The sequence below is a fragment of the Anser anser genome, assembly GCF_964211835.1.
Source record: "Anser anser genome assembly, chromosome: 1".
NCBI lineage: Eukaryota > Metazoa > Chordata > Aves > Anseriformes > Anatidae > Anser > Anser anser.
Genome location: NC_139720.1, coordinates 144,582,454 through 144,606,723, shown reverse-complemented (window position 1 = coordinate 144,606,723; position 24,270 = coordinate 144,582,454). Strand labels below are relative to the sequence as shown.

General features: G+C 43.9%; 1 protein-coding gene across 2 annotated transcripts in view; it reads right to left on the bottom strand.

Moving 5' to 3' along the window:
* NCK2 (NCK adaptor protein 2) overlaps window positions 1–16,243 on the bottom strand; it is an 85,247-nt gene extending 69,004 nt beyond the window's left edge. Inside the window, exons 1-2 of one of the 2 annotated variants that reach the window (XM_083819371.1) lie at window positions 15,930–16,243; window positions 14,276–14,368 (exon numbers count right to left, since the gene is read on the bottom strand). The gene's annotated coding sequence lies outside the window, so the exon portion shown is untranslated. The remainder of the gene's footprint in view (window positions 1–14,275; window positions 14,369–15,929) is intronic. The other variant, XM_083819370.1, reaches the window with a different exon arrangement.
* Window positions 16,244–24,270: the final 8,027 nt, after the last annotated feature.

Below are 24,270 nucleotides of genomic sequence, written 5' to 3'. Positions count from 1 at the left end.
ACAGCACCCCTCCACGCTGATGTTGCTTCTGCGGTGGGAATGCACAACCACATTTCCTTCCCAAGGTCAGAAACGGCAGTGACCGGGCACACGGCGCTGAACCGAGCTACGGAGATGGTCGAACACACAAGGGTGAGCTTACAAGCAGGGCTGGAAGCTGTTAGGAACAATCGCTGTAGCAAGGTAAAACTGCTTTAAAAAAAAATGGGGGGAGAGGGTTTAGTAGAGTAACCCTTTCCCCAATGAACTGTCTCGTACTGCTAAAGGAAGACAGAATTAAATTTAAATTCTACGAGCTAAGTGACTTCTGAAGCAAAATACTAATCATTCAAATTACATACGCCACAAGAAGATTTCCCCCTCCTCATATAGAAATGAGATTTTAAAATTCATCATCTTTAACTCTGTCAAAAATGTGTGTAACTGATCTTAATAATGAACTACCTTATTAGTTGCCTCTTCAGACAACTGAGATGCTTTTTCTAACCTAAGCCAAATTCCCCAAACATCTATTCTACATTTAACAAGTTTTCATAGATTCTCTGGGATTAAAAACAACCCTGGGACAAAGATCTCCGGTAAAACTTCCTCAGCTTTTGCTAACCAACGAGAGCTTAAGAAAGCTACTCAGGAAAAACAATCAATAGGGTACTTTTGAAGGAGACGCGGATATAAAAATAACAGTTCAACCATACGTAAGAATTAAGTTCAGTCATTAAAGCCTGAAAGAAAGGTTAACTCATAGAAATGGTAGAAAATTAATGACTGAAAATGGTAATGGAGCTGCCAGGAGCAAAAAGAAGCGCAGGGCACGGGCTCCCTATTCCTCAGCATCTGTGAGAATAAACACAGCCTCGCATAAGCCGACAGTCCTGAAATTAGCGTGCGTTTTGGCACATAAATTACATCTACACCTTGCTGCATTAGGGCTGCAGCTCAGAAATAAGCATGCGATCCCTCAAGCTGAATTTACTTCAAAGCCTCCCCCGTCATCTGCCTACACAGCTCCGCAATAGATAAAAATTGAGAATGTGGTTTTCATTCATTTCTTCCAGGCACTCTAAAATTCGCACATGCACCTCAGAGTGGCTTGAAATCTGGTGTGCCATATGGCAGTGCATTTGTCATTTCCAGAAATATGTTGAGTATCGGTTCCAGAGATATAAAATCCCAATAAAAAAGATACAATAATAATAATAAAAAAGCCCACAACTCCTGAAGCCAACAGATTCTACCCAAACGCCACCAACTTCATACTGCACACAACCGGAGAGCTCGGGCTCTGATCAGGCTTCAAAGAACCTCTTCATTCGCCCCGGAAAATAAATCTAATGCATTACCTCGTGGAGGCCCATTTCCCTACTGTTTTACAATGACGTAAAGTTATTTACACTTTCCTTAAGTGAGACTGAAGCAGAAACAATACATAAACATTGATACCCAAATTATACAAATGCGTTGCACTCGTGGCACCAAGTAAATGATTTACACGCTGCAGAAGAGTGGAGAATTGGGATCAAGAGTTTTATGGCTATTTCAGCGTGAACCAACTGAAGAAGAAATAATTACTTCTTACCGTTCCTGCATACAAAGTTTAATGGTGCACGTTATGAAACAACATTCAAAAATTACAGAACAATTAGCAAACAGATATAATTTTAATATTTTTTTTTTAACCCGGGAAAGAAATAAGATCTCCTGCTGGCTGAAAGAACCACATAGTCTCCAAACTAAGCAATTTAGGGTGAGGTTTCAAAAAATTGGCTGAGCTGAACTAAACATCTTGCTGTTGCCAAAATGAGCAAGTCCTGCGCCGTAGGTACGAAGCAACTAGTTCATCCTTCCACTACAACTTCTGCTTTGCAGGGACGTCTGCTTTCCACTATTGGCAATCTGTGACCAAATGATCCTTTTTCAAAAAATATGAAAAAATATGGATTAGCAAGCTGCATTCAAATCACATTCCATGGCTGGAATGACTTTCTTCCTTGCTTTCTTTAGCAAAGTCAAAATCAGAGATCATAGTATTTTCCAATAGACATAAATGAACAATTATTCTTTTGTTTTGTTGGCACGCTCAGTTTTCCCTGTTTTTTTATCCTTATGTTGTCTCTTGGATCTAAATTACCTTAGCAAATAAATATCTTTCTACCCCAAGGATGAAAACGAACAACAAATAATAACTCTGCTGACAAGAGGTGCTATGGGGTGGTACTTAGTTTTCTGAAACACACAAACATAAATCAAGAAAAATCTTACTGCAGACAGGTGGATCCGAGAGTCTTTGAAGAACTTCCTATGTGCTTATTCCACAGCAAAAATTTGTTTTGGAAGCAGAGGAACTACATAATTTCTCCAAAACGTGGAGGTACTGGAAAGACTGAAAGCAAGTACAGGTGATTCTGTAATCAGAGTCATCCAGAACGTCTATGAGCAAAAAAGAAGGGAAGGATGCTACCAAACAACAGCACTTCTATTCTAATGAAAAGAAACCACTCGTGAGCACCTAAAGCACCTTATGGCAGCAGCAACTGGGATATTTACCGCTGCATAGCCACTGTTGCAATGCCCTCATCAATCCTGTTCGTCCCAAACCAGGATCCACTCAGCTGCTCCAGCTCCCCAGAGACGAGGTTACTGCGTGGCTGCCACTTGCATCTGCTAACGATGACAGCGCATCTACTCACTGCTGCTGGAGGCAGTGGGGTTTGAGAAAGCCAGTGCTTTTCTCCCCCAGGCGTAATGAGCACAGAGCTGCCAGCTGCTGATGTTGCCATCTAGGGAACCTATTCCTAGAAAAGCAGGAAAAAGGTGTGGGCTGAGCTGCAAAGACAATGTTGAAACTAAAGCAGGCAGACGAGTCCTCTGTAATAAAAGAAGAAGTGAAAAAAAAAAGTCACCATGCCTGCTGAGATTTAGGTTGATGAGCAGACCTCTCCCCCTCAGCCAGTATCTGGACTTTTTAGGCATACTGAGCTTGTGGGTGGGATGAAAAGCAGCTTTCACATGCTACAGCAAAGTTTTACTGTGCCCAGCAGACAAGCGAAGTATGCTAGATTTCCTGAAGATTTTAAGATTCGTTGCAAGGTGGAATAAAAACAAACAAAACCCCTGCACTTTACAGTACTTTCTATGTGTTTTGCAGGTTGCACGGAAACCACCTGCTGGTGCTGCCAGAACAACTCAAGAAGAACCCAAGACTGAGTCTGACATGTCCAGACCTGCTGCAAAGAAAGGAAAATCCCACTTGGGAAGCTGAAATGAGAGAGACTTCAGTATGATACACGGAGGTGTTTCTGGATAAGACAGAAGAAATTCCTTCTGGACTTCTGCTTGCAGGAAGACACAGCGGCCATCGGTTTGAAATTCACCATCTATCACATTCTGTAACTCTCGGCGTGGGAAGCAGAAGAGAAGTCAGCTAATGAAGCTGCACACACGCTGCCATCCTCCCACTGCTATTTCCACACCGTTGGCAGAATTGCTCCAACTACAGCTGCCCGTGCAGGCACGGTCACGCAGCTGGACCCGACTTTTAACCGCGCCGTCACCTAGGCTGGCTCCTGGCCACACGAGGGGCTACAAGTCTGCGGTAGCCGTCTGTCCTAAGGCTCTCTGGAGTAACTACAGGATAGAAAGACAAAGTTTTATAAAACAAGACAGCTGTTTTGAGTGCAGAATTAAGATTTAACAAATACACGAGTATCGTACCGCTCTGCAGCAGGCAGATTATTGGCTTCCTATTACAATGGGGTTTTAGTCTGTAGGATTTCCTTCCTTTGAAGCAAAAGCTAACACCCACTGTCAATGGCAGGATACTAGCCTGGCTACATTTGGGACAGCAATACAGGACTTGCCTGGGTCCTAAGGACCTATCCTAGACAGAAATATCTAGAAAAACAATTCTTACAATGTCACAACTAAAACGTTAAGAAGACGGCACTGATTCTCAGCTATGCATACTCTTCTTTCAATCACTGTTTTCTTCTTCACATATATTTTTTCTTCCCAAAGTCCCAAATCTAAGTCTCTGAAAAGTTAACTAAATATATTCATGCGTAAGTGGTTTAAGTTTCCTAACTCGGTTTATTACATTTTTGGAAGAGTTCGACTGGTGGCTTTGAACTGAAGCAGAGAACCAAACCAGAGCTCTGCAAGTAATAATATACTCCTTGGGGATCTATCATTAAAATGGTAACAACCCCTTAGCTGAAGCAAAGCCAGAAGATTCAAGATGGGAAATGAAGGCATAAACAGTAAGAACGCAGAAGTTCACTTCCTGGGCCCAAGGTTAGCAAACTGTTACAACTTCAAGGTACAAGCCAGTAAAGCTATTTTCCTTTCTCACTTACAGATTTAGCCTTTAAGGTGTTCTGTGCAATTTTTTTTAAGCTTTCTGCATATTTTAATTTTACACTTAAAGATCTTCCTGCATTCTGAGACAATTCTTACTATTTTCCTTTGATGCTTTTTTCCTTGGATGTTTTCCAGATCAAGCTCTAAATTGAAGTTCAGTAGAAAAACGATCAGAGCACTACATTTCAATAACAGAAGCACTGAAAATGTGGCCTTCAGTGTATTAAACTCATTGCTGGAAGCTACATATGAAAATATATTACCCACCTCAGAAAACTCTCCATTGTTATAATTTGGTCATTTCACACACCAGTGATCAATCTCAGCTGAGCACATTCTGTAAGTCCACACATAATGATAAAAAATTAGACATACCAGAGAAAAATTAAAGCCCTTCCTTCACGAACAAGTTTATTCACCTAGTGATTTCATATAAAAATCACTTTTCTACTGCTTCTTCCCAAGCTAAACTAGCTGAAGATATATAAGTTGTTGATTACAAGGGTCAACAGCTTAGCCACCTGCCTTGTGCCTACTTTGCAGTGAAAGATGGTACACACCAAGAATCATCTTTTATAAATATAGAAGAAAACAGTCTTAGAAGTACGCTCACACTTTTTTTTTTAAGCTACAAAATGATTTAATACTAATGAGTGTAAATCATGAATCCCTCTTTTCAGTCTCTTTAAGCTCAAGTTTTATAGTCTCCATCTCACTTTCCTGTACCTACCCTTAGAAATAAAGTTTCAGAGTGCACTAAGGATCCTCAGCGACTGGCACAAAGCACATTAAAGCCCATATACAAGCTGAAAACCTAAGGCTACGTTTCAGTACCAAAGAACAGACTTTTCATAACAACAATGTTATGAGGAATATTACTAAGAAATGAACATCTAGCTATTGGAAAACAGAAATACTTAGGCAAGACCATATCTGTTGTTCCTGCAACTCCCTATCGCACTGAGACCCAGAGCTGGACCTCAACAAAATTGCTGAGAGTGGGTAAGCAGGAGACGGACATTGCCGAGGGAGGGAAAGTTGGGTTTATGGTCCATTTTAGCCCAAAGCCAGTTCACACTGCTAAATCCTATCCCCAGATGGGCCACAGGGATATTAAAAAATTCAGTTCAGATTTACCAAATCATTCCCAAATACCAGGCTGTGGGCATGCACATATGTAGGTAGAAAATAGAAAATACGGTAGAAATAGTAGAAAATAGAAAAGTACAATATCCGACAGAAAAATCCATAAGGCACCACGTACTTACTCCCATCCCAAACAGATGAAGCAAGCGGACGACCGTGCTTTTGTGGCTGGTGTGGCACTACAGGCTTAGCATAGTGAGCCATCACAGCAAGAACAAAAATATCTTCAGCCAAATCCTCTTTGCAGCTGTTAATTTCAAGGAATGACTCCCTGGACGTGAAGGATATACGAGTAACAGCCTCTACAGAGACTTTATGAGGGGGCTGTTGGACAAGGGGCTTCTGACACGCCAGCAGGATGCCATTCAGCTACTCGACAGCCACTCGGAAAGTGAATTAATCCCAACACGTGCATTTCTAAGGCGATGCCCAGCGCCCACATGGGACTGCGGAGGAAACAGAAGGGAGGCTGGGGGCAGGAGGCACACACGGATGCTCTGAAAGAGGGGTTAGGGCACGGGGCTGCGGGATTTCCGCAGGGGGTGGGAGGAAAGACAATGTCCTGCCACGGCGCTCGCACCGCAGCTGCAGAGCCACACAGCCTTCTCCCCGGGACTGCTACAAAAACACAGCACTCCTCGTTTCAGCTGTCTGCAAATTTACTGCCGTTTTAAAACAATTGCACTGAAAACGATACAAAACCGACGCAAAACCTTACGATTTTTCCTCAGTGTGAAAGTGCTTCTTTTTATTTGGTGAAAACCTTTTATTGACTGAAGCGTGTGGGAACTCACCTTCCAGCTGAGCCCAACCCAACGTCCTGCTGCACTGCCAGAAGACATTAAAGGAAGAAGAAGCCAACTTAAAACAATTCTACAGAAATGTTGCAAACAAGGGTTCAAAAGTGTGGATAAGCTGTGCTCATTTCAGAAACCTCACCCACTGCATTTTTATTTTTTTTTTAACAAATTTTAACTGTGGCGTTTGAGTCAGCTCTTGCTGATTTACTTTTTAAATGAGCAGAAATATGCTACGCTAGATATAAGGGGTTTTTTTGGTTGGTTGGTTTTTAGTTTCATTTAATGATTTTTTTTAATTGCTAAAATATTTCCGCCATATGAATGGAATATAGACAACTCCAAAATATATGCACTCGCTTTCAAGTCTATTCCCACTCAAAGCTACGTACAAAAACACCACAAAATGGAAAAGCAGGAAGGAAGAGACTCACAAACTCCCCAAGCTGAAAGGCAAAATAGGATTTATTTCCCCCCGGCCCAAGCCAGCTGGGCTGAGAGCTGGTGGGTGGCAGCTGGCTGGGGGATGTGACTGAAGCTGTGTGATGCTATGTTTCGTGATCTTGGTTTTTGAACTGCTGGCAGCTTACAAACCCTGCCCTGGACCTTCACAGGCACCTCCCACATAAGCAGAGAACACCAGAGGTGACACGCAGCAGTCCCACGGTTACTGATTCCCAACCACTCCTTTGTCAAACACATCTAGTTTGTACACTGGAAAACAACTTTTAAACTGCCAGCTGCACCTGGAACTAACTCGAAATGCCAAGCTGTTCTTTACATAGTCAACGGCAAAAGAGACTTTACAACCTCCGGGTAGCCGACAATTATTTTGCTGAAGCGCACACGCCTTCCCAGGCTGGTACTGGCATCTCAAAAATGCGTTCTTTCTGCAGTTAGCTAAAGACACAAGCAGAAAGTGGAGGTAAAGAAAGATGACTATTTAAATACGTAAGCACGATTCTAGCCAAGACCTTGAATAGTTGCATCTAAAATGCACTGTATTTCCATTTTTAGGTATTACCTGTTAAATAGGGCAGTTATGAAAACAGTTTATGACTGCTTGTAAATCGAGATTTCCATTTTTCAAAAGCTTAATAAAGACTACAGAAATAGTATTAACAAAGTTAACCTGTAGTACCCATATTCTGACCTTATATTTATATATTCAAGTTATTTTATTTTAACATGCTGAAGTACTTTGACACATACACATCTAAAACCATAAGCCATTTTGAGTGAATGCACCACTTTTAATGGAAGCACTTGCCACAGCACAGCAACCCCCTACTAGATTTGTTGGTAGCTGAAGGGACTTGATAAAATAGCAACAGGTGCTCTGCCTGAACTATCAGAAAAATAATCTTGTCTGGTAAAACTCCACCTTGACTACCTGCATTCATGATTTTCTGGCATCAACCTCAGGATTTCCATCTTTGAAGAATGCAGCATTTAAAATTACACTAGCTACTTAGCAAGCACAGCATACTGAATACTAAAGCTGCTTCTGATGCTACACACGCATGCTTACTAACATACGAATGCCATTTTTGCAGAAGAGCAAGACAATATCCATTCGTCCAGATACCATAATTTGCAGTTACAGGTGGTATCATCTTTTAAACATGAGTACGTAGCTTGTGTTACCTCCAAGGAACCCAGATGCCCAACTACTTGTCCACTAAAATTATCCATCCAGAAGTAAGAAAACCAAAGAACACAGCAGATAAATCACAAGGACAACCTGAAAAGACTTATCAACTATGTCTAGTTACACCATTAAACAATGTATTATAGTTAAAATGTGTTGAAATAAGTAGTTTTTAAAACTTTCCCCAATCAGCATTAACACACATCTCAATTCCTCCAAAAGAGAGAATTCTCAAAGCATTTCAGGGCTTTTCTTGCACTGTGCTTTTTACTTTTTTTTTCTTGCTTTCATACAATCTGCTTTTCTGTTTTCAGTTCTAGCTTTCCATATTTTAAAATTAAACACCAAACTAAACTATTCCTTGTTCTTCCCAGTGAAGACTTTCCTTTGTCCATCACCTTCAGCAGGCGTTCCATCAACCACTGCCTGATTCATCCCTGTTTTTATATCTCAGTATTGTCGTTCATTAAATAAGGCTAAACTACCAGCAGCCCCACTAATTTTATGGAAATGCTTAGGGTTATGTCATTAGTTAGCGGACAGGTGTTGAGTCTGGCTGTATGACACTGCAGACAGGAGTTCAGCACATAATTTAACATGCATGTCTTGACAAGTTAAAGAATGTATAGCTTAAAAAAAAATAGATGACCGGCAATGCAATTTTGGTTCTTGACTCGAGAAGACATACTCACGGGCTTAGCTTCGTGTTTTGTAAATACAGACAGGCGTTTCAATAGGACCACTAGCAGTAGCTAAGCACATGCCTGCATTTTCACAGGGCCGCAGAAACAACAGGAAAAGTTGGGATCCAAAAAAAAAACAAAAAACATTGTGACTAAGCTCTAACAACTTGTCTTCCTGGCATTCCGGGTCGACAAAAGGAATATCTGAACAAAATAAACAGCCAGGACCTCTGATCAGCAGAAATGGAAAAGGCCCTAGCGGAGTACAGCCGTCAGTATGACAAGGTAGTACTCGCGGCAGAAGGCTCACAAAGCCCCAAGAACAACATTGCATAGACTTCAATAGTTTCCTGTCATAGGAGGCCTGTAACAGTTCATTACGATTCCCCGCTCATCCCTTAAGAGCCTCAGAGCTCATAAAAACGATGTGTCATATTTTGATACTCGTGCTAAACACAAGCTTTATTATTACCCATGTTTAAACCCAATACAATCCACACAGTCCTCACTGAGAGATATCTGATGAAATTTCTAATATTCATGAACTAGATTTTTAATATTGAATGCTCAAAATGATTCAAGCCTTTTGATGTAATGGAACATAAGTCATTCAGTGTCAAGTGGAAGGCAGATCCTTTATTATTGCATTAATTATTTGGGATATTAGCATTAACTTCTTTCTCTATTTGAATTAAATGGAATTCAAAACAGTGTGAATTTATGAATAGTCCACAATATAATTATTTCTGTTATCCCCACAGCACTAGCAGAAAGAGTGCCTACAAACTGAAAACATAAAGGAAGGATATTGATCATTGTTTTTCTTTCAACCTTTTTTTTCTTTTTAAAAGACAGACACAGTGAAGCTCAATATGTTTTGCTCTAAAAGGCTTACACTCTTTTGATGTAAAAAGTTTCAGCCTTTATACCTACAAACACCATCTACATATTTTTTTATTCAAGACGTAATGATTAAAGGAAAACAAATTTAAGCAAGATATACTGTAGCCAATTTCTTTTATGACTGGAACAAAAACATTCTTAATTAAAACCACAAAGCTCCAAAAATAGCATGGACTTTCACAAAATTTCAATACTCACTGGGAAAAATGCTGTGCCTTAGCTTACGGTACCAAAGTTACTGCATCAACAGGGTTCTGTGCAGTTCTGGTAGGAAAGACTAAGGATACGAAAATGGTGCCTTTTTCAGCAGCTAAATACCTATTTTTAATTCTTTTGTGGTACAGGCACAGACAGTGTTGCTAAAAAAACCACAAAGCACTACTCAAAATAAAAAAATAGAAAATAATAAAAAAGTCAAATACTACTCATTAAAAACTGCTGCTTGCATATCAGTTGAGTCAGGGCTACCACAGGGTGCTAGATACTTAAGGATTATAACCCAGCATAACATTCCCAACCTAAATACACACAATCAATATTTACAGGTTTGTATTCAGCTTGACAAGACTTCTGGAGTCTGGTTAAACCAAAACCAGCTGTCTAACTGAAAGTGCAACGTTATGAATAAACAAGAGCCGAGGCCAAAAATAAACCAAACCAAACGTCTGTGCCACCGTCCCTGCTCTCCCAGCCCATCTATACAGGTGTGAGCTCCCTGCCCTGCACTCCGCAGCGCTCCTAGCACGGGTGTTTGCACGCTCCCTGGCAAGACAGCAGGAACACTACCTGAAAAAACAAAATAAAGATCAGTAAATAAAGTGCTTGCTCTGGACTCAACGCTTGTCCTTCTGGTTTTGTTGAAGTTCTTAATAAGAACACTGAAAGCATTCGAAGCGTACTGATCTTTAAAGTGACCAGATGACGTACAAATATGTTTTCTCTTCTGTTAATTTGGCAAACTCTCAAACTTAAATTACTAAGTAACTTTTCAACAAACACTAAATCTATTCAAAAAAACAAAACAAACAAACAAAAGAAACCCAAAGGGCACTCGTTTTTTTTACCTGAGCTCAAAACCAAGGAAAACCTGCAATAAGTTTTGTGAAGCCAGACGGAACATTCATCCAGCCCCAGCCTCCAGGGTCCCCGGCACGTCATCCTTCCAGACCTGTCAAATTGGGTAACACCCCTCGTATGTTTGGAGGCACACCATCCATTCAGAGAAATGAGCATGTGATTTGTTGTCGTGACAGCTATCACAATTCACCACAAGAACGTATCTTATCATACAGCTGCGTATCTTTCCTTCCACGTTACAAAGTTCAAAATAATTCCCTCGCCTCCATCCACAACAGCGTTAGGATGTCAGCTCAGAAGTAACTTCATCACCAGCAGCAGCAGCCCAAGGCGGCACTGGAACCACGTCAGGACCCACAATGGGCGGGGGAGAAAACGAAGGTAACCAACGCTCTGCTATTGCAAGGACAGGAAGGAAAAACAGCCACACCACGCCGTGCCGAGGGTGCTCCCCGTGCATTAAAGGCAGGAGGTCGTGCCGATCGATACCTGGGATCCCTCCCTGCTGTTATCAGTGCCAGGCTTTGCTAAACAGGCGGCTTAATTTATTGCTGTTCCTTGAAATGTTTGATTAGTCCAGAATGCCCTAAAGAAATCCAGAGTTATACAACGATTTAACTCCCTATGTGTACAGTAAGTTTTAGCTGGACTTAGTGTTCTTCTTCTGTCCTTCTCTTCTTTTCCTCTTTCTGTCCTAAACCTGAGAAGGGACTACTATTTTCCTACATAGTGAAGTAACTTAATCAGTATACAAAAAAGCATGACTTTGGTCATCTTAAATTGGACAAGGACAAGTTAGAAAATCCTATATTTACAACCATAGACTTAACCTATATTTTGCTTACTTAATAAACGCAATTCCTTTCTAAAGCATTCCCAACCTGCAATGATCTGTTCTCTTTCCGAAGGGTAAGTTCTAAAACCATGCTCAGCGACTACTCTTTAAGGACAATGAAGTTAAATCATAAGAGAACTAGACTTATTTTTAACAGCTTTTATCTTCTTTAAATAAAAATGCACACAAAAAAGGCCAAACCACCATGCAGACCAGACCTTTTTGCTAACCTTGCTCCCACTGTCCTGCAGTTGGACTGCTTCCCCAGATTTGCACCAAGCTGACCTAGCGTAACCCATACAAAAAGGCAGCCAAGCAGCCTCAGAGCAGCTCCTCGCACCCTAACAGGACATGCCTCAGCGCTCCTGCTTCACCAAGGGGCCTCAGCATCCTCCTCTCGCAAACTGGGCTGTCTGCTTTCATATCCCTGACATTTCTCCTTATTACAGCCCCCACAAATACTCTGAACACTCTAGACCTCAAGAACCGTAAAAGGGTTAAGGCTAAAATTTGACTTTCCACAAAAGGAAAAAAAATCTGAAGGCCTGCTCATTTATTTTTGGTTATTAATCCATTTTGGCTAAACGCTCCGGCCCTGACACAGCAAACATTATCCACACTCTTCCATAGATGATGCTTTAGGTCCCTGCTAAGTGACAGACAAAGAAAATGTCCTACCTATCAAATGTGTTTCAGCACAGCCTCCTGAAACCCTATGAGGTAATGAGCTACCATCTAACTGCACTTTCATTCCAAAACCATTTTTAATTTTAAAAATGTATTTTGTTTGACTTTTGCTTCACGTTACTATCAGATTTTGTAAACGTCCTAAATATAGTAGGTTTTCTATAGTAAAGTTTCAGCTACACTCTACCTGTGGTATCTCTCAACACCTGTTTTCACATTTCCATAGCTATTTATATAGCTGTGAGCTGTCTGCAGACAATAACTTAAATGAGTCAAGGTTGAGTAAAACTGGATCAAGTTTCGTCAGCTTAGATTAAAAATGCACCTGTATTGCATTCATTTTGCATCTGTATTCTCATGACTAAGAGAGATGCAACATTTTTCAGAATTCAGGTATCTAGCAAAATTTCCAGCACGTTCACTCCATTGTGCTTCGGAGAATAATGACCATTAGTTACATGTTACCATATTAACACTTGTTAACGAGATCAGGACCAAAAGCAGGGCAACAAACCTATAGAGGGAAAAAGCCTCTAAGCCACGCAGTGTGTTTCTACCCCTCTGAACAGATATTGGACATGCTGCCACGTCTGAGCTTCCACTCTAACAGACGTTTTTCTCAACAGGAGTATTTCTAAAACTTCACCGACAGCGGTTTATTGTGCAATACCTGTAATAATGTAAAATGCAATGGGTCGCTGTTCTCTAATCAAGATTTATTTCTCTGCGTAGGAATTCCCTAAATTTACAATACTCTACCAAGGCTTAAGAATGTACGCCGCCAAGCCACCTCACTGCACACCAAGTTATTTATGCTGGTTTTAAAACAGGTACTCAGTTTGTTAACGGAGAGAGACAAATTCATTTGTTGCGTCATATATATTTAATGGGATATAAAAATATATATTTCATATGTCAATGCACTTCCAATTTACTCACTTCATTAGCATTTATGAAATAATTAAAAATGCTCATGACGGGGGGAAAAAGATTACTCTAGGAAAAAAAAAAACAACACTTGAAAGAATCGCTTTACCCACCACTAAACAGAGCAACAGTTTAACCGGGCAGAACACCGATGACTACGTTACAATGAGGAAACTAGTGGATCTAATTGAATAGGCAAGAAAAAAATTAAATGGAGCACCTTAAAACAGGAAACAGCTTAGGATACCTGGGCTGGCCAACCTTCATGTACTTGCAAAGCAAAATAAACAGAAAAGCTATTTTTCAAAAGGCAGAAGTCACCAGGTCTCATCCAGCATCTTTTTCAAAAGACCACATGAGAGTACGCTAGTTAAATTAATTGTATAGGCCTCATCTGTGTGCTTTAGGAGGAAGAAACAATGCTATCTGCCTATCTGCCACATCACAAACGCCACCCCTGTTGTCTGTGAAGGCCTTCCAATCCAGGAACTCCTAGGGATCCTTGACTCTCAGGCTCTGGGGGAGCTATCGTTTTGCAACATTTCTGTATGCCTGGTAAATAGAAGGATAAAGGGTATTGTCTGTAAGTTTATTATTTCAGCAGAAGCAGACAGCAGCTTGCCTGCAGCGCGCCTCAGCTCACAGCACAGGCAGACCAGACCACGCGCAATGACCTACTTCAGCTCAGCGGTGTGTCCAGCACCTTACCTCAGGTCTGACCACACTAACCAAAATACGGCAGCATCTTGGTTTTGTTGGTACCTTCTTTCAAACATCTCTGCTAACTCCCGCCAGCAACCCCCCCTTTCGGAGAGCACAGGGGACAGGAGAGGGAAGGGAAGAGCCATGGCTGAGAAACCACAAGTCCTCTCAAACAGAAATCATTTTCTAGAACATCCGTAACCATCAGATTCATAGACATCTTGGTTTTGATTTTGATCCTGCAGCAAGTAAATTGATAGAGCACCTGCCTCTGTGAGTCTGGAGCAGGTTTTATGCTTGTATGGCATGAAAAAGAAGGACACTTCAGGTAGTTCTGCTGCTGCTCGAGGCTATGACCAGCAAACGATACTGCCCAAACATCGCTTTTGAGTCACTACTGTAACTGCTAAGGAAAGCCATGAGCACCATGAGAAAAGGAATAACAAATGTCAATAGCAACACCAAGATAAAAAAAAATACAAAGGCTGGAAACAAAGCAGATGCTGCTGACCTTGTCCTTCTTCTTTAGCACACAGTTGATGTGACGTGACACATAAGAGAGCAAATACCTTTCCTTAACGCTCCCAAGCAGCTAGGCAGGAAACTATAGAGAAAAGAGAGGAAGGAGAAAAAAGGGATAAGTTCCCTTTCCATTGCAGCAGCAAGGCAAAGGCTGAAGTTTGGGATTTATCATATATTCAGCAGCAAGGACATAATAAAATCAACCATCCATCCATCAGTGACTAACTCTGCTGTTGGTTTTGGAGAAAAACAGCAAAAGAGATCCTGAGTCCCACCGTACCACAACAGAGATCAGAAATATCATCTAGCAGAGGTAAAAGGCTAGTACAGCAGCTAACAGCGCAGTGACAGAAAAGCTGCAAGGAGAGCTAACGTTGCAATGAGTCTATATCTGTTTCATGGCCTATATTAAAATATTTGCTAATTACTGTCTTGATCTTAGCAGTACAGGTGCCTTCTGTCTCTACGTTTACTCGCTGCTCCCAAAAGCGACATCTTCTGTCAAAGTTTCAAGAAAGTCAGCTACGAGGACAAGACCGCTTAAATCGACCGGGGCCAGCCCTGAGACTTCAATATCCAGAGCTGTAAACCCGGGTATTTCTGAGAAGCTACAAAGTAATTTTCCTCCAGAAGCTCTAATCCTCCCTCCCGCACACGCTGTGCCCCTGCCACCATCTACGCGGTGCTGGCTGCTGAAGATTCCTCAAAAGCAGGAGGAGAAGCAGCGCTCTCAGGGAGACATTCCTGCCGAGCTCCTGCCCTGCCAGCCCTTTCAGATTCCTCCATGTTAAGCTCCCGGCCCCGGCTCTCGATGACATAAGGCACGCGTGGCTAGGCCGGGGAGGTCCGTGTTTATAAAGGCCACTCGTGGACGACGAGCCCAGCTCTCCTCCGTCGGCCGGCCACGAAGGCGGCGTGTTCCCAGGGAGCAAATATTGCCTCACGGCACACAAAAGGAGCGGAGTCCGGCTAGGGGAGGCACGCTGGGAAGCGATCAAGTTTGAAACTAACAAAAGAACAAGACGGCGGTGAGCGGGTGCCGCATTTAATCCACGGAGGCACCTCAAAACCCAGCGAGGCGGTGGGGCACCCTGCCCGTGCCTTGCCCTGGGGGGGGGGGGGGGGGGCTGTTAACTTTTGGGGTTTTAAAGCTTTCTGTCGTCCCGCTCACGGCAAAACCCCACGATTTTGGGTCGTACGTTGTCCCGCTCATTGCTTTTTCGGGCTTCTGAAGTGGAAGCTAGGGGATGGAGAGAGGGCTGGGGGGCTGGGGGGGGGGGGTGGGCATTGCGAGAATATTCCCCACCGCCCGCCGCCTTTCACCCCTGGGTCGAGGACACGGCCCCATCGGGGTCCCCCTCACGGGAACTTTTAGGGGGACGGCGGCCGGTCCCGCACCCAAAGGACCCCCCAACCCCCCCGGGCCAACTCCACTCGCCTCCCCCGGACACAAAGCGGCGGCTGTCGGGGGATGGAGACTGGGATTAGGATTAGGATCGGGATGGGGGGGGGGGGTCACCGCCCGCCTGCCCCCCCCAAGGGTGACACCCACCCCTCCCCCCGCCGCCATGCCCCCCCCCCCCCCCCGTTCGCCACAAGTTTGCGGCGCGGGGCCCGTCCCGCACCGCCGCCACCGCGCTTACCTCGGCTCGGCCCGGCCCGGGCGGCGGGGAGCGGAGCGGAGCGGAGCGGGGCGGGGAGGAGGCTCCCAGCCCGGGCGGGCTCCGCTTCTTTGTCTCCTCGGCGGCGGTGCCCGCTCGCTCGCTCCCCCCCCTCCGCTTCCCTCTTCCCTTCCCCGGAGCGGATGCGGGCTGCGTGCTCCGCTGGGGGCCGGCTCCCCCCTTCCCTCTTCCTCCTCCGGACGCGTCCAAGGCCCCGGCCCTCGGCGGCTCCGGCTCCTCCGCTCCCTGCCCGCAGCGCCCGGCGGCGGCCCCGTCCCCGGCCCCTCCTCCGGCAGCCGCCCGCCCGCCCCCCCCCCGGCACAGGCACAGCCCCGGCCCCAGCCCCCGCCCCCGCCCGGCCCTTCCTGCCGCTGCCGCTGCCGGGATGGCGCGGGAGGAGCTCCCCGGGCTCCCCCTGGCGCTGCGGGAGCGCCGCCCTTCCTCCCCCCGCAGGAAGGCCCGGACGAGCCGTGCCGAGCCGTGCCGAGCCGGGCAGGGCGGCTCCGTGCCCCCCCGGGAGCGCTCGAGTTGAGGGGGGCACCGCGGCACACGCACCCCCCTCAACCATCCCCCCCCGTGTTGAAGTTGACGCCCCGACACCCCCTCGAAGTTGAGGGGGGCTTGGCCAAAAAAAAAAGCCCCAGCCGCAGGCTTGTGGTCATCCCAAAAGCCGCCGCACACCGTGGTGTGGGTCATCCACCAGTGGCCAAACGTGGGAGGTCTCACAGATGTCGAAAGGGTGATGTGGAGGGATGAGATGGCGGTGCCAGGTACGGCCTCTGTCGTGCTGCCAGCCCCATCCCACCCCCACAGATCCACAGAGTAGTTTGGGTTGGAAGGGACCCCAAAGATCACCCAACTCCAACCCCCCTGCCATGGGCAGGGACACCTCCCACCAGACCAGGTTGCCCAAAGCCCCCATCCAGCCTGGCCTTGAACACCTCCAGAAATGGGGCACCTCCACCCCGGGGTGGGTCTGTGAGGTGGTGAGCTACGAAAGGTTTGGCCTTGTGGAGGTGGCCACGGGGTCCAGCAGGTAGAAAGCCACATGCAAATCCAAAATACACTCATCAGTGCCGAGAAACCGCTGTCCTGCTTTCCCCGACCAAGGAAAAAAAAAAAAAAAAGTGGGGATAACCTCATGCAGATTTTCAACTCTACATATACCAGTTACAGAAATACATGTCCCGAGACTGACCTGTGTTTCTATTTGAAATAGTTCAGAAATCTTTGAATAATTCCCTCTTCCCCTTCTTAACTTTTACATGTTCTTACAGCGTTTAATTGATGGTTTCGGCAGCCTTGGTTGCCTTTTGCATGCCTGCTAGATAAAACCGAAAGAAAAGCGTGGCCTCTTGTTTCTTCCAAGACTTAGTGTGCACCTCAGGGAGGGACAGAAAGACTCAAGCCCTTTTGTACACACATTTGACTGATTCAGAGGGTTGTTAATCTCCCCTTCTGAACAATAATCTGACCGTGCTTTTTGAGAGCTGGGAAATATTTGGGGTCCCAGGAAGGGGAATTGCACTCTGCTCCACAGCCTCCACCTCACCATGAGGTGAGGCCTCGCTCCAGCCTCCCTCCAGGCTTCAGCCTGCGAAGGATTACACCAAATTTAGATGAAACTGGCTGTTGAAGTACTTTTGGAAACACGTCCTTTGTTCCTGGAATAAAATACACTGTAGGGGCAATAGTAGAGAGGTGAATAACCCAGCTCTAGTTCACATTTATAATGCACAATCAGTTTTTTTTTGTTGTTTTTTTTTTTGTTTTGGTTTGTTTTTTTTTTGTTTTTTTTTTTTTTTTTTTTAGTTTTGTCCCTCCTTACCACAACTTGCTAATTTCATCATGCAAGAATCTCCTTTTTTGTCATTTTTTCTACAATGCTGCTGAGCTGAGGTTGTGCAGGGGAGGATGGCAGAACGGTGCCAAGTCTCCAGTCCAAAAGAGACCTCCAAAAGTGTCCAGCAGCATAACACACCAGTAGAGTGTGGCAGTAGAGTAGGGCAGTAGAGCTCAAAGCTTCCCAGGTACCTAAAGAAACAAAAAATAAAATAAAAACGATGAAGCACACCTAGCTCAGGCAGATTAATGCTAATAGGATTTATGGACGAAAAATGTTCTGAGACAGGATTTGAATGAAGACATTGTCTTCAGGCAAAGGACTAATTTGAGGACTCTGAAGCATACTGTTGTTAAATATATTTAATTACGTTAAGAAATGATCCATTAAAGCTGGTTTTTCCATACTGTGGCTTATGACAAACAGAGGACACCGTAGAAAGGGATAGGAGTGGTATGTTGAAGGGTGCTCAGATTGCCTGCTGGAAGTATCCTTTTGTTTCGCCAACAAAAAAAGACCATGATGTTTCTTTGAGTAGTATTTCAAAATGTTGAGCCTACTGAAATATTAATGTACACTTTTTGAAATATCATAATTAGCTCTTATCTCTGGAATAACTGTTATTAAACAGATCTGACTGCTTGTGATTCTAATGAGAATTATGTTCTAAATATGAGAAGATGATAAATTTGGGGGAATGTGCACAGAAGTGAAAGCAGTACATGATGCGGTGGGCATGCTATTTTGTATAAAGAAAGTAAATATGCAAAACATATACTTTTGCATATGCATAAGAGTGGCACAGTCCTTAGAAACTATATACACAGGAGAGAACAGCATGAATATTTCTCCCAGCCTAAGGCTATAACTGTATAGTAAAAATAAAAGAAAAAATGGTTAAGCAATAGGAAGATGTCTCTCCATCTTGGTTGAAGAAGCAGTCTGCCTCACACTACTCAGAATAGGGTTACGTGCAAACTACAGATCTAAAGGTGACTACTTAATGGCAGTGATTTGCACAAGACACTGGAAAACCATATTCTTTTCTTTTTGCTTTTTTTTTTATTTTTTTTATTTACCTTTCTTATCTTTTTGACCACCCATTTTCATTCCCTGTGTAATGCTACCTGTGCTGTATTGCCCAGCAGAGCCGTAGGTTCCCCAGGACTGTGATGCAGCTGTAATCTCTGCCACGAACTCCAATCCTGCAGATGTCATGCATTTACAACTCAGAGAGACATGGATGGGATTGCTGTCTCTGAGATAAGTCTCCTTCCTCGTTCTGCACAAGTCACTCACCCTTTACCCAGATACTTCAGTTCTCAGCTGCCCGGTCTAGACTCTGAGTTAATACATGTTCCTGAAGGCCGGTGTGAGAAATTCGTGCGAGGATGTCAGAAGGAAGAACTTTCTGTTAAAATCTGGAAAACGGCATAGCCCAGATCAGATATGGACAGCAAAGGCATTTTGCCCCTCTGTGTTAGTTCACTGCAGAGAAAATACACCTAAATCCAAGTACACCTCTTTCAAAAACTGTTACTCCTGCTTTACAAAACTGCCTTTTAAAGGCAACAGTATTTTAGTAAACTCCATATATACATGCAGTGTTGTAATACTGTGATGGAGAGGTGAAGGAGCACAAGGTACTCTGTCAAAAAAAAAAAAAAAAACACCACAGGGTGGCTTCTAATTCTCTTTAATTTGAAAAGAAAATAAGGTTCATTTTAATAACACCTTTAAGAAAAAATACCAGCTTACGATTAAGTAAATTTTAAAATACTGAAAGCAGTATCAGTGTGTTTTCTCTCCCTCAAAAAAAAAACATCTCTTTAAAGGGTTTACATTGCTACACATCATAGTTTCTACTTGAAGCATCTGCTTGATTCCCCTGTACATGATGAGGAATTACAAGACCACTACCAAGGGAGAATAGATCCCAAATACTCAATTAGTTACTGCTGAGTCACTTAAGTGTATTTGCACAATGATTCTAATTCAGCCTGACAGTAACACGGCTGCTTTTCGCAGTTGCTGCATGACTGCTGCATCTTCAATGACATTTACAAAAAACATTGAGGGGGAAAACGTGTCCTCAGAGCTCCACATACATCCAAATTCTTCTATTCAATGGACCAAAGCTACCCAAAGGTGCTGTAAAACTGCAAGCTAAATCTATCAGCAGATCACATTTTATTATGACAAATTCTATCGTTATCTTTTGTAGACAGTTGCTAAGATTCAGTGTATTTCTGCAAGGAAAACAAACCCGTGTTGTGGGCTTTGGAAATGTCAGGGCCCTTGATTCCACTGTTTATTTAAAAGTGGAAGCGTGCTGAGGGATGCCTTTTGAACTCCTTTCAAAGGTTAAAACTGATCTTTCATATAGCTCTGAAATTCAAAATACTGCTGCTAAATGGTTTGACTCTGCAGCGTAATCTCCGCTTTGCATTTAAATACCAAGTCCTGTCCAGAGCTGGCTGCTCGGCAGGCTGCAGCGACTCGGGCACTGCATCTTCCAGCCTCCTCTCGAGGGAGGAGAATGACCCCGACACGTGGCAGCACCGTGCAAGAGTCGAGAGCAAGCTGCGCGGGACGTGGAGCCCTGCCACCAAGGTGGGTGATGTTGGTGAAATGCTATTAGCCACGCTGGACTTTTCTTGAGGCCGGAGGCTGGTAGTTCCTTCTCGAGGGGAAAAACAGGCAGGGAGAAGCAACGGAAGAGAAACAGAGCAGGTCACACCTCACTCGGAGCCCCAGCAGGCTGCCTGACTGATCTAGAGGTTGCATGTGCCCAGCGGTGCGTTTCTTTGCAAGGAGCGTTTATTTGTCAGCGTGTGTGTGTGTGCGTACCCCTACTGATGGAGGGCAAAGCGCAAGCTGGTGGTGGGCCTTTGCCAAGCCTCCCCCCCTCCACGGATTGCTCGGGGACCACCAGCCGCAGCCCTGCAGCAGCCGTGGGCATGGGAAGGACTTCTCTGCCCCCCCTAACTTTGGTGTGGCAGCTGTGGGCTGGGCAGGAGGGCTATGGCAGGTCCATACATACCTTGGTTGGTCCCGTCACCTCAGGGCCCCGGGCACACGGAGCAGAGGGATGGTGGCAGCGGTGCAGGCCGAGAGGTTGGAAAAGCAGCTGCAGGTTGTGAGCAAGGGCAACTGGGCACTCCTGTGAGGTGACTCGGCCTTAGCTTTACCTTTAGACTGCAGAGACGGAAAACAATACTCCTTCTTAGCCTTCCCATGTCTTTTATAAAAAATGATGGCCCCGCCTTTGAAAACTGCATCACCAATTGTAGTATTGCCATTGTTATACATAATATTTGGCGTCTCCTAGAGCCCCAGCTCCAAGAAGCATAAGGGTATGCGAGAAGCTCAACTTTCAAAAAAATATTTTTATCCTCCATGACTGACAGGGTAAGTCTGGAAACCTAATATCCCTATGAACTTAGAAACCTGTAGATAAAAGAAAAATCAATGGGCTTTTAAATGAGGACTTTATGTTGGTCTCATGGTTGGTGTCCTGACTGAATTTTGAGTATTTGAGGTTGGTGATTCTGAATCAGGTCAGAGAGTGAAAGTGTTTTTCTGCTGTTACAGGCTGGCTATGAAATTTAGCTTCATGCAACGTTTTGTATCTGAACGTGTAACGCGGACTGTTACCAAATGGCACACAGCATTTTAGTCTGCGATCCACACAGATCTACACATGTCAAACATCATCTAGGGTCTGCACAGGTCATAGCCATATCTGCTTTGTCTGATTCAGGCAATATGAAACTGCAATCTATATTTTACATTTCAATCTAGAATGAAAAGACAAAAAGCCCGTAACTGTAAGGTGATAGTGGAAAGTATGATTTTCCCTGCATCTACAAGATCTATAGTAACAAGAGCTAAAACACCAGGGATATGTAGTAACAAACCAAGACTGCACCTGCCTCTGATGAAAAACTTGACTTCAAGATGAATCGCTTGGCCAGTTTTTAAAGTTGTTTCTTAATCTTACAGAGCTTACAATCTCCACACTTAACAAATGAAGTCATCCTTGTTTTCTAATGAGAAAATTGTTTTAAAAGATTGGAGGAAGACAATGTATGACAAATGTAACGTCTGTCACATCTTTTGTCAAGGATGTTTTTAAGCAAGGTTTGTTACACAGGGAAACATTCGAAGTGAGTGTAACTAGGTGTGACTTTAAAAGCATCACTTGGATATACAAGATGATATACTGCTGTTTCCAGTAGAACTGGTACATAATTATTGTCAAATACTGTGTACTCTGGTATTTTGCTGTCACTCAGCAAATAACCTCAGTCACCACTGCGGAATTAATTGAATAGTACATCAGCACAATCAATTGCTGCTGTAACTAATTAAAATTAGAATTAGCTGAAAGAAAACTAGTATAAGGAACTAACGCGATTGAAGCAGAAATTGTCCTGTGACTCCATCAGTTATAATTTAAATTGCTGAATGATTATACATAATAGGAAAACTGAATACAAGACAGCAGTGTAAAAATCACTGGTCAAATACAAATATTATGTAAAAGAATCTAGAAACACTGAATTGTTAAATTGACTATGGTGAGACTTTTAAGCTATACAAAATGATAAATATAGGTTGTTAACTGAAATCAAGACAAAGTAAGATTTATTTTAAATGTTGATTGTATTTTAAATGGAACTCATGCTCTGTATGCTTAATTATTTTAAGGAACAAATTTATTTTTTAGTTGTCACAAAAGAGCTGGAAAAAATAATCAGGTTGCAAAATGTGGTTACAGGTTTCTTCTTTTTTTGCTGTTGTTGTTTGTGGGCGTTTTTTTTTTAGCTTTAAACCAATCCATTTTTCAACAGCTATTGCAGAGACAGCAACCTGGCTACAGCAAATGGTTGAGCATATCTAACCTCAGATCTGCTCCACTACAATTCTTTTAGCTGATCTCTATTACACACAGGTATTGTCTAGAGACAAGAGAAATAATTCAGAAATCAGTGTTCCTGGGCTTTGTTTTCTATCTGTCACTGTCACCAAACTGCTGTATAGCTTTAGCTTAGTCAGTAAAGCTTTGGCAGTTTAGCCCTCCTATATGATTACATATAGGAGCGCTCTTTTATATGATTATAGTTCACTGGGATGATGGAGGGCTAATTTGTAGATGTAAAGCACGGTGGGTGTTGTATACAGGTAGTATATTTTAGTGTTATGACTTGCAGCAGCTCAGTCAATTCTGATTTAGCTGAAAATTTCTGCACTCAGCTGATGTGTGTCAGGTGCTTTTTAAAAAAAAATATGGGGTGGATCTTTTGAATTTATAGTTTTGACACTCATTAGGCAAATACTTTTGTCATACTAATGTAAGTCAAGCTGTGTTGAACTGTAGCGTGTGAACTTAGATGGGCGCATGAAACAAGAAGATTCTGGACGTGCGTCTGCGCCGTTGCCATCTCCCAAAGGAGGAGGAGAAGCTGACAGCGCTCCTTAGAACAAATCCTGCTGCTGGCAAGAAATAGGCAACTCTGGGCAAATGGTCGACATGGTTCTGCAGATTCCCGATTTGAAATACCACGACTCTTTCAGTGCCAAACTCCTCTTCAGCAGAGACCGTGGGTTCAGCCATCAGGCAGGAGGGACACGGAGCAGGTGCTGCAATACTCAAAACACCAGAAAGAAAATGCAATGGTCCAATGCATTTAGGATCTGTTTGACCTAATACTAATGACTGGGTCTATTCTCAGTTTTCAGTCACCAACCCGTTAACATTTAAATGTACGTGACGTGAGTTGTTTCTCACAAGCATCCACGTGGTGTTTTCCTCTTGGCCTGCTGGAGGGGTTTCTGCAGAGCTCGCCACCACAGTATCGTTCTGCTCTCCTGGGGTTTTAGCCGTGGTTGGTGAGGTCCCTAGCTGGCAGGGCACATTGTGAAGCAACTTTAATTGCAGCTCGTTTACTTTATATCAATACCAATAAGCCTCGATGGTTCTTTCTCAGATCAATCAGCCAACAGCCCGTGTCCTTTCCCCACACCCCACAAAGCAGTAGGTTCATTGACCACGGGAGCTTCCCTGCAGGCCACAGGGAAACCTGCAGAGAGCTGGAGGTCCTTTGCCTCTGCAGCACCCCCTCCCACCCCCCCAGTCCCCAAAATCCCTGTCAGCACAGCTGTAGCCAGCTGCCGATGCCGGAGCTCCTGTGGGAGGAAGGCTTCACGCCGTGGGAGGGCGGGCAGGCAAAACGATAACGGGGAGTGGCTGCATTCTCCCCATTCCTGCCCCAAACCTCCCAGTCACCGGGCCCTCCCCACCAAAATACCCACGGGAGAGGAATTCCTGGGAGGTAGCCAGGCTGGAGGGAATGAATTGTGCCTTGGGTCTCGATGGTATTGTTTATGGAGACCTAAAGAGCTGGCCCCCACGCTGTTCTTTGCCAGGTGCAGGACATCACTGGCACTTTTTTTTTTTTTTACTAGGAGATAAGT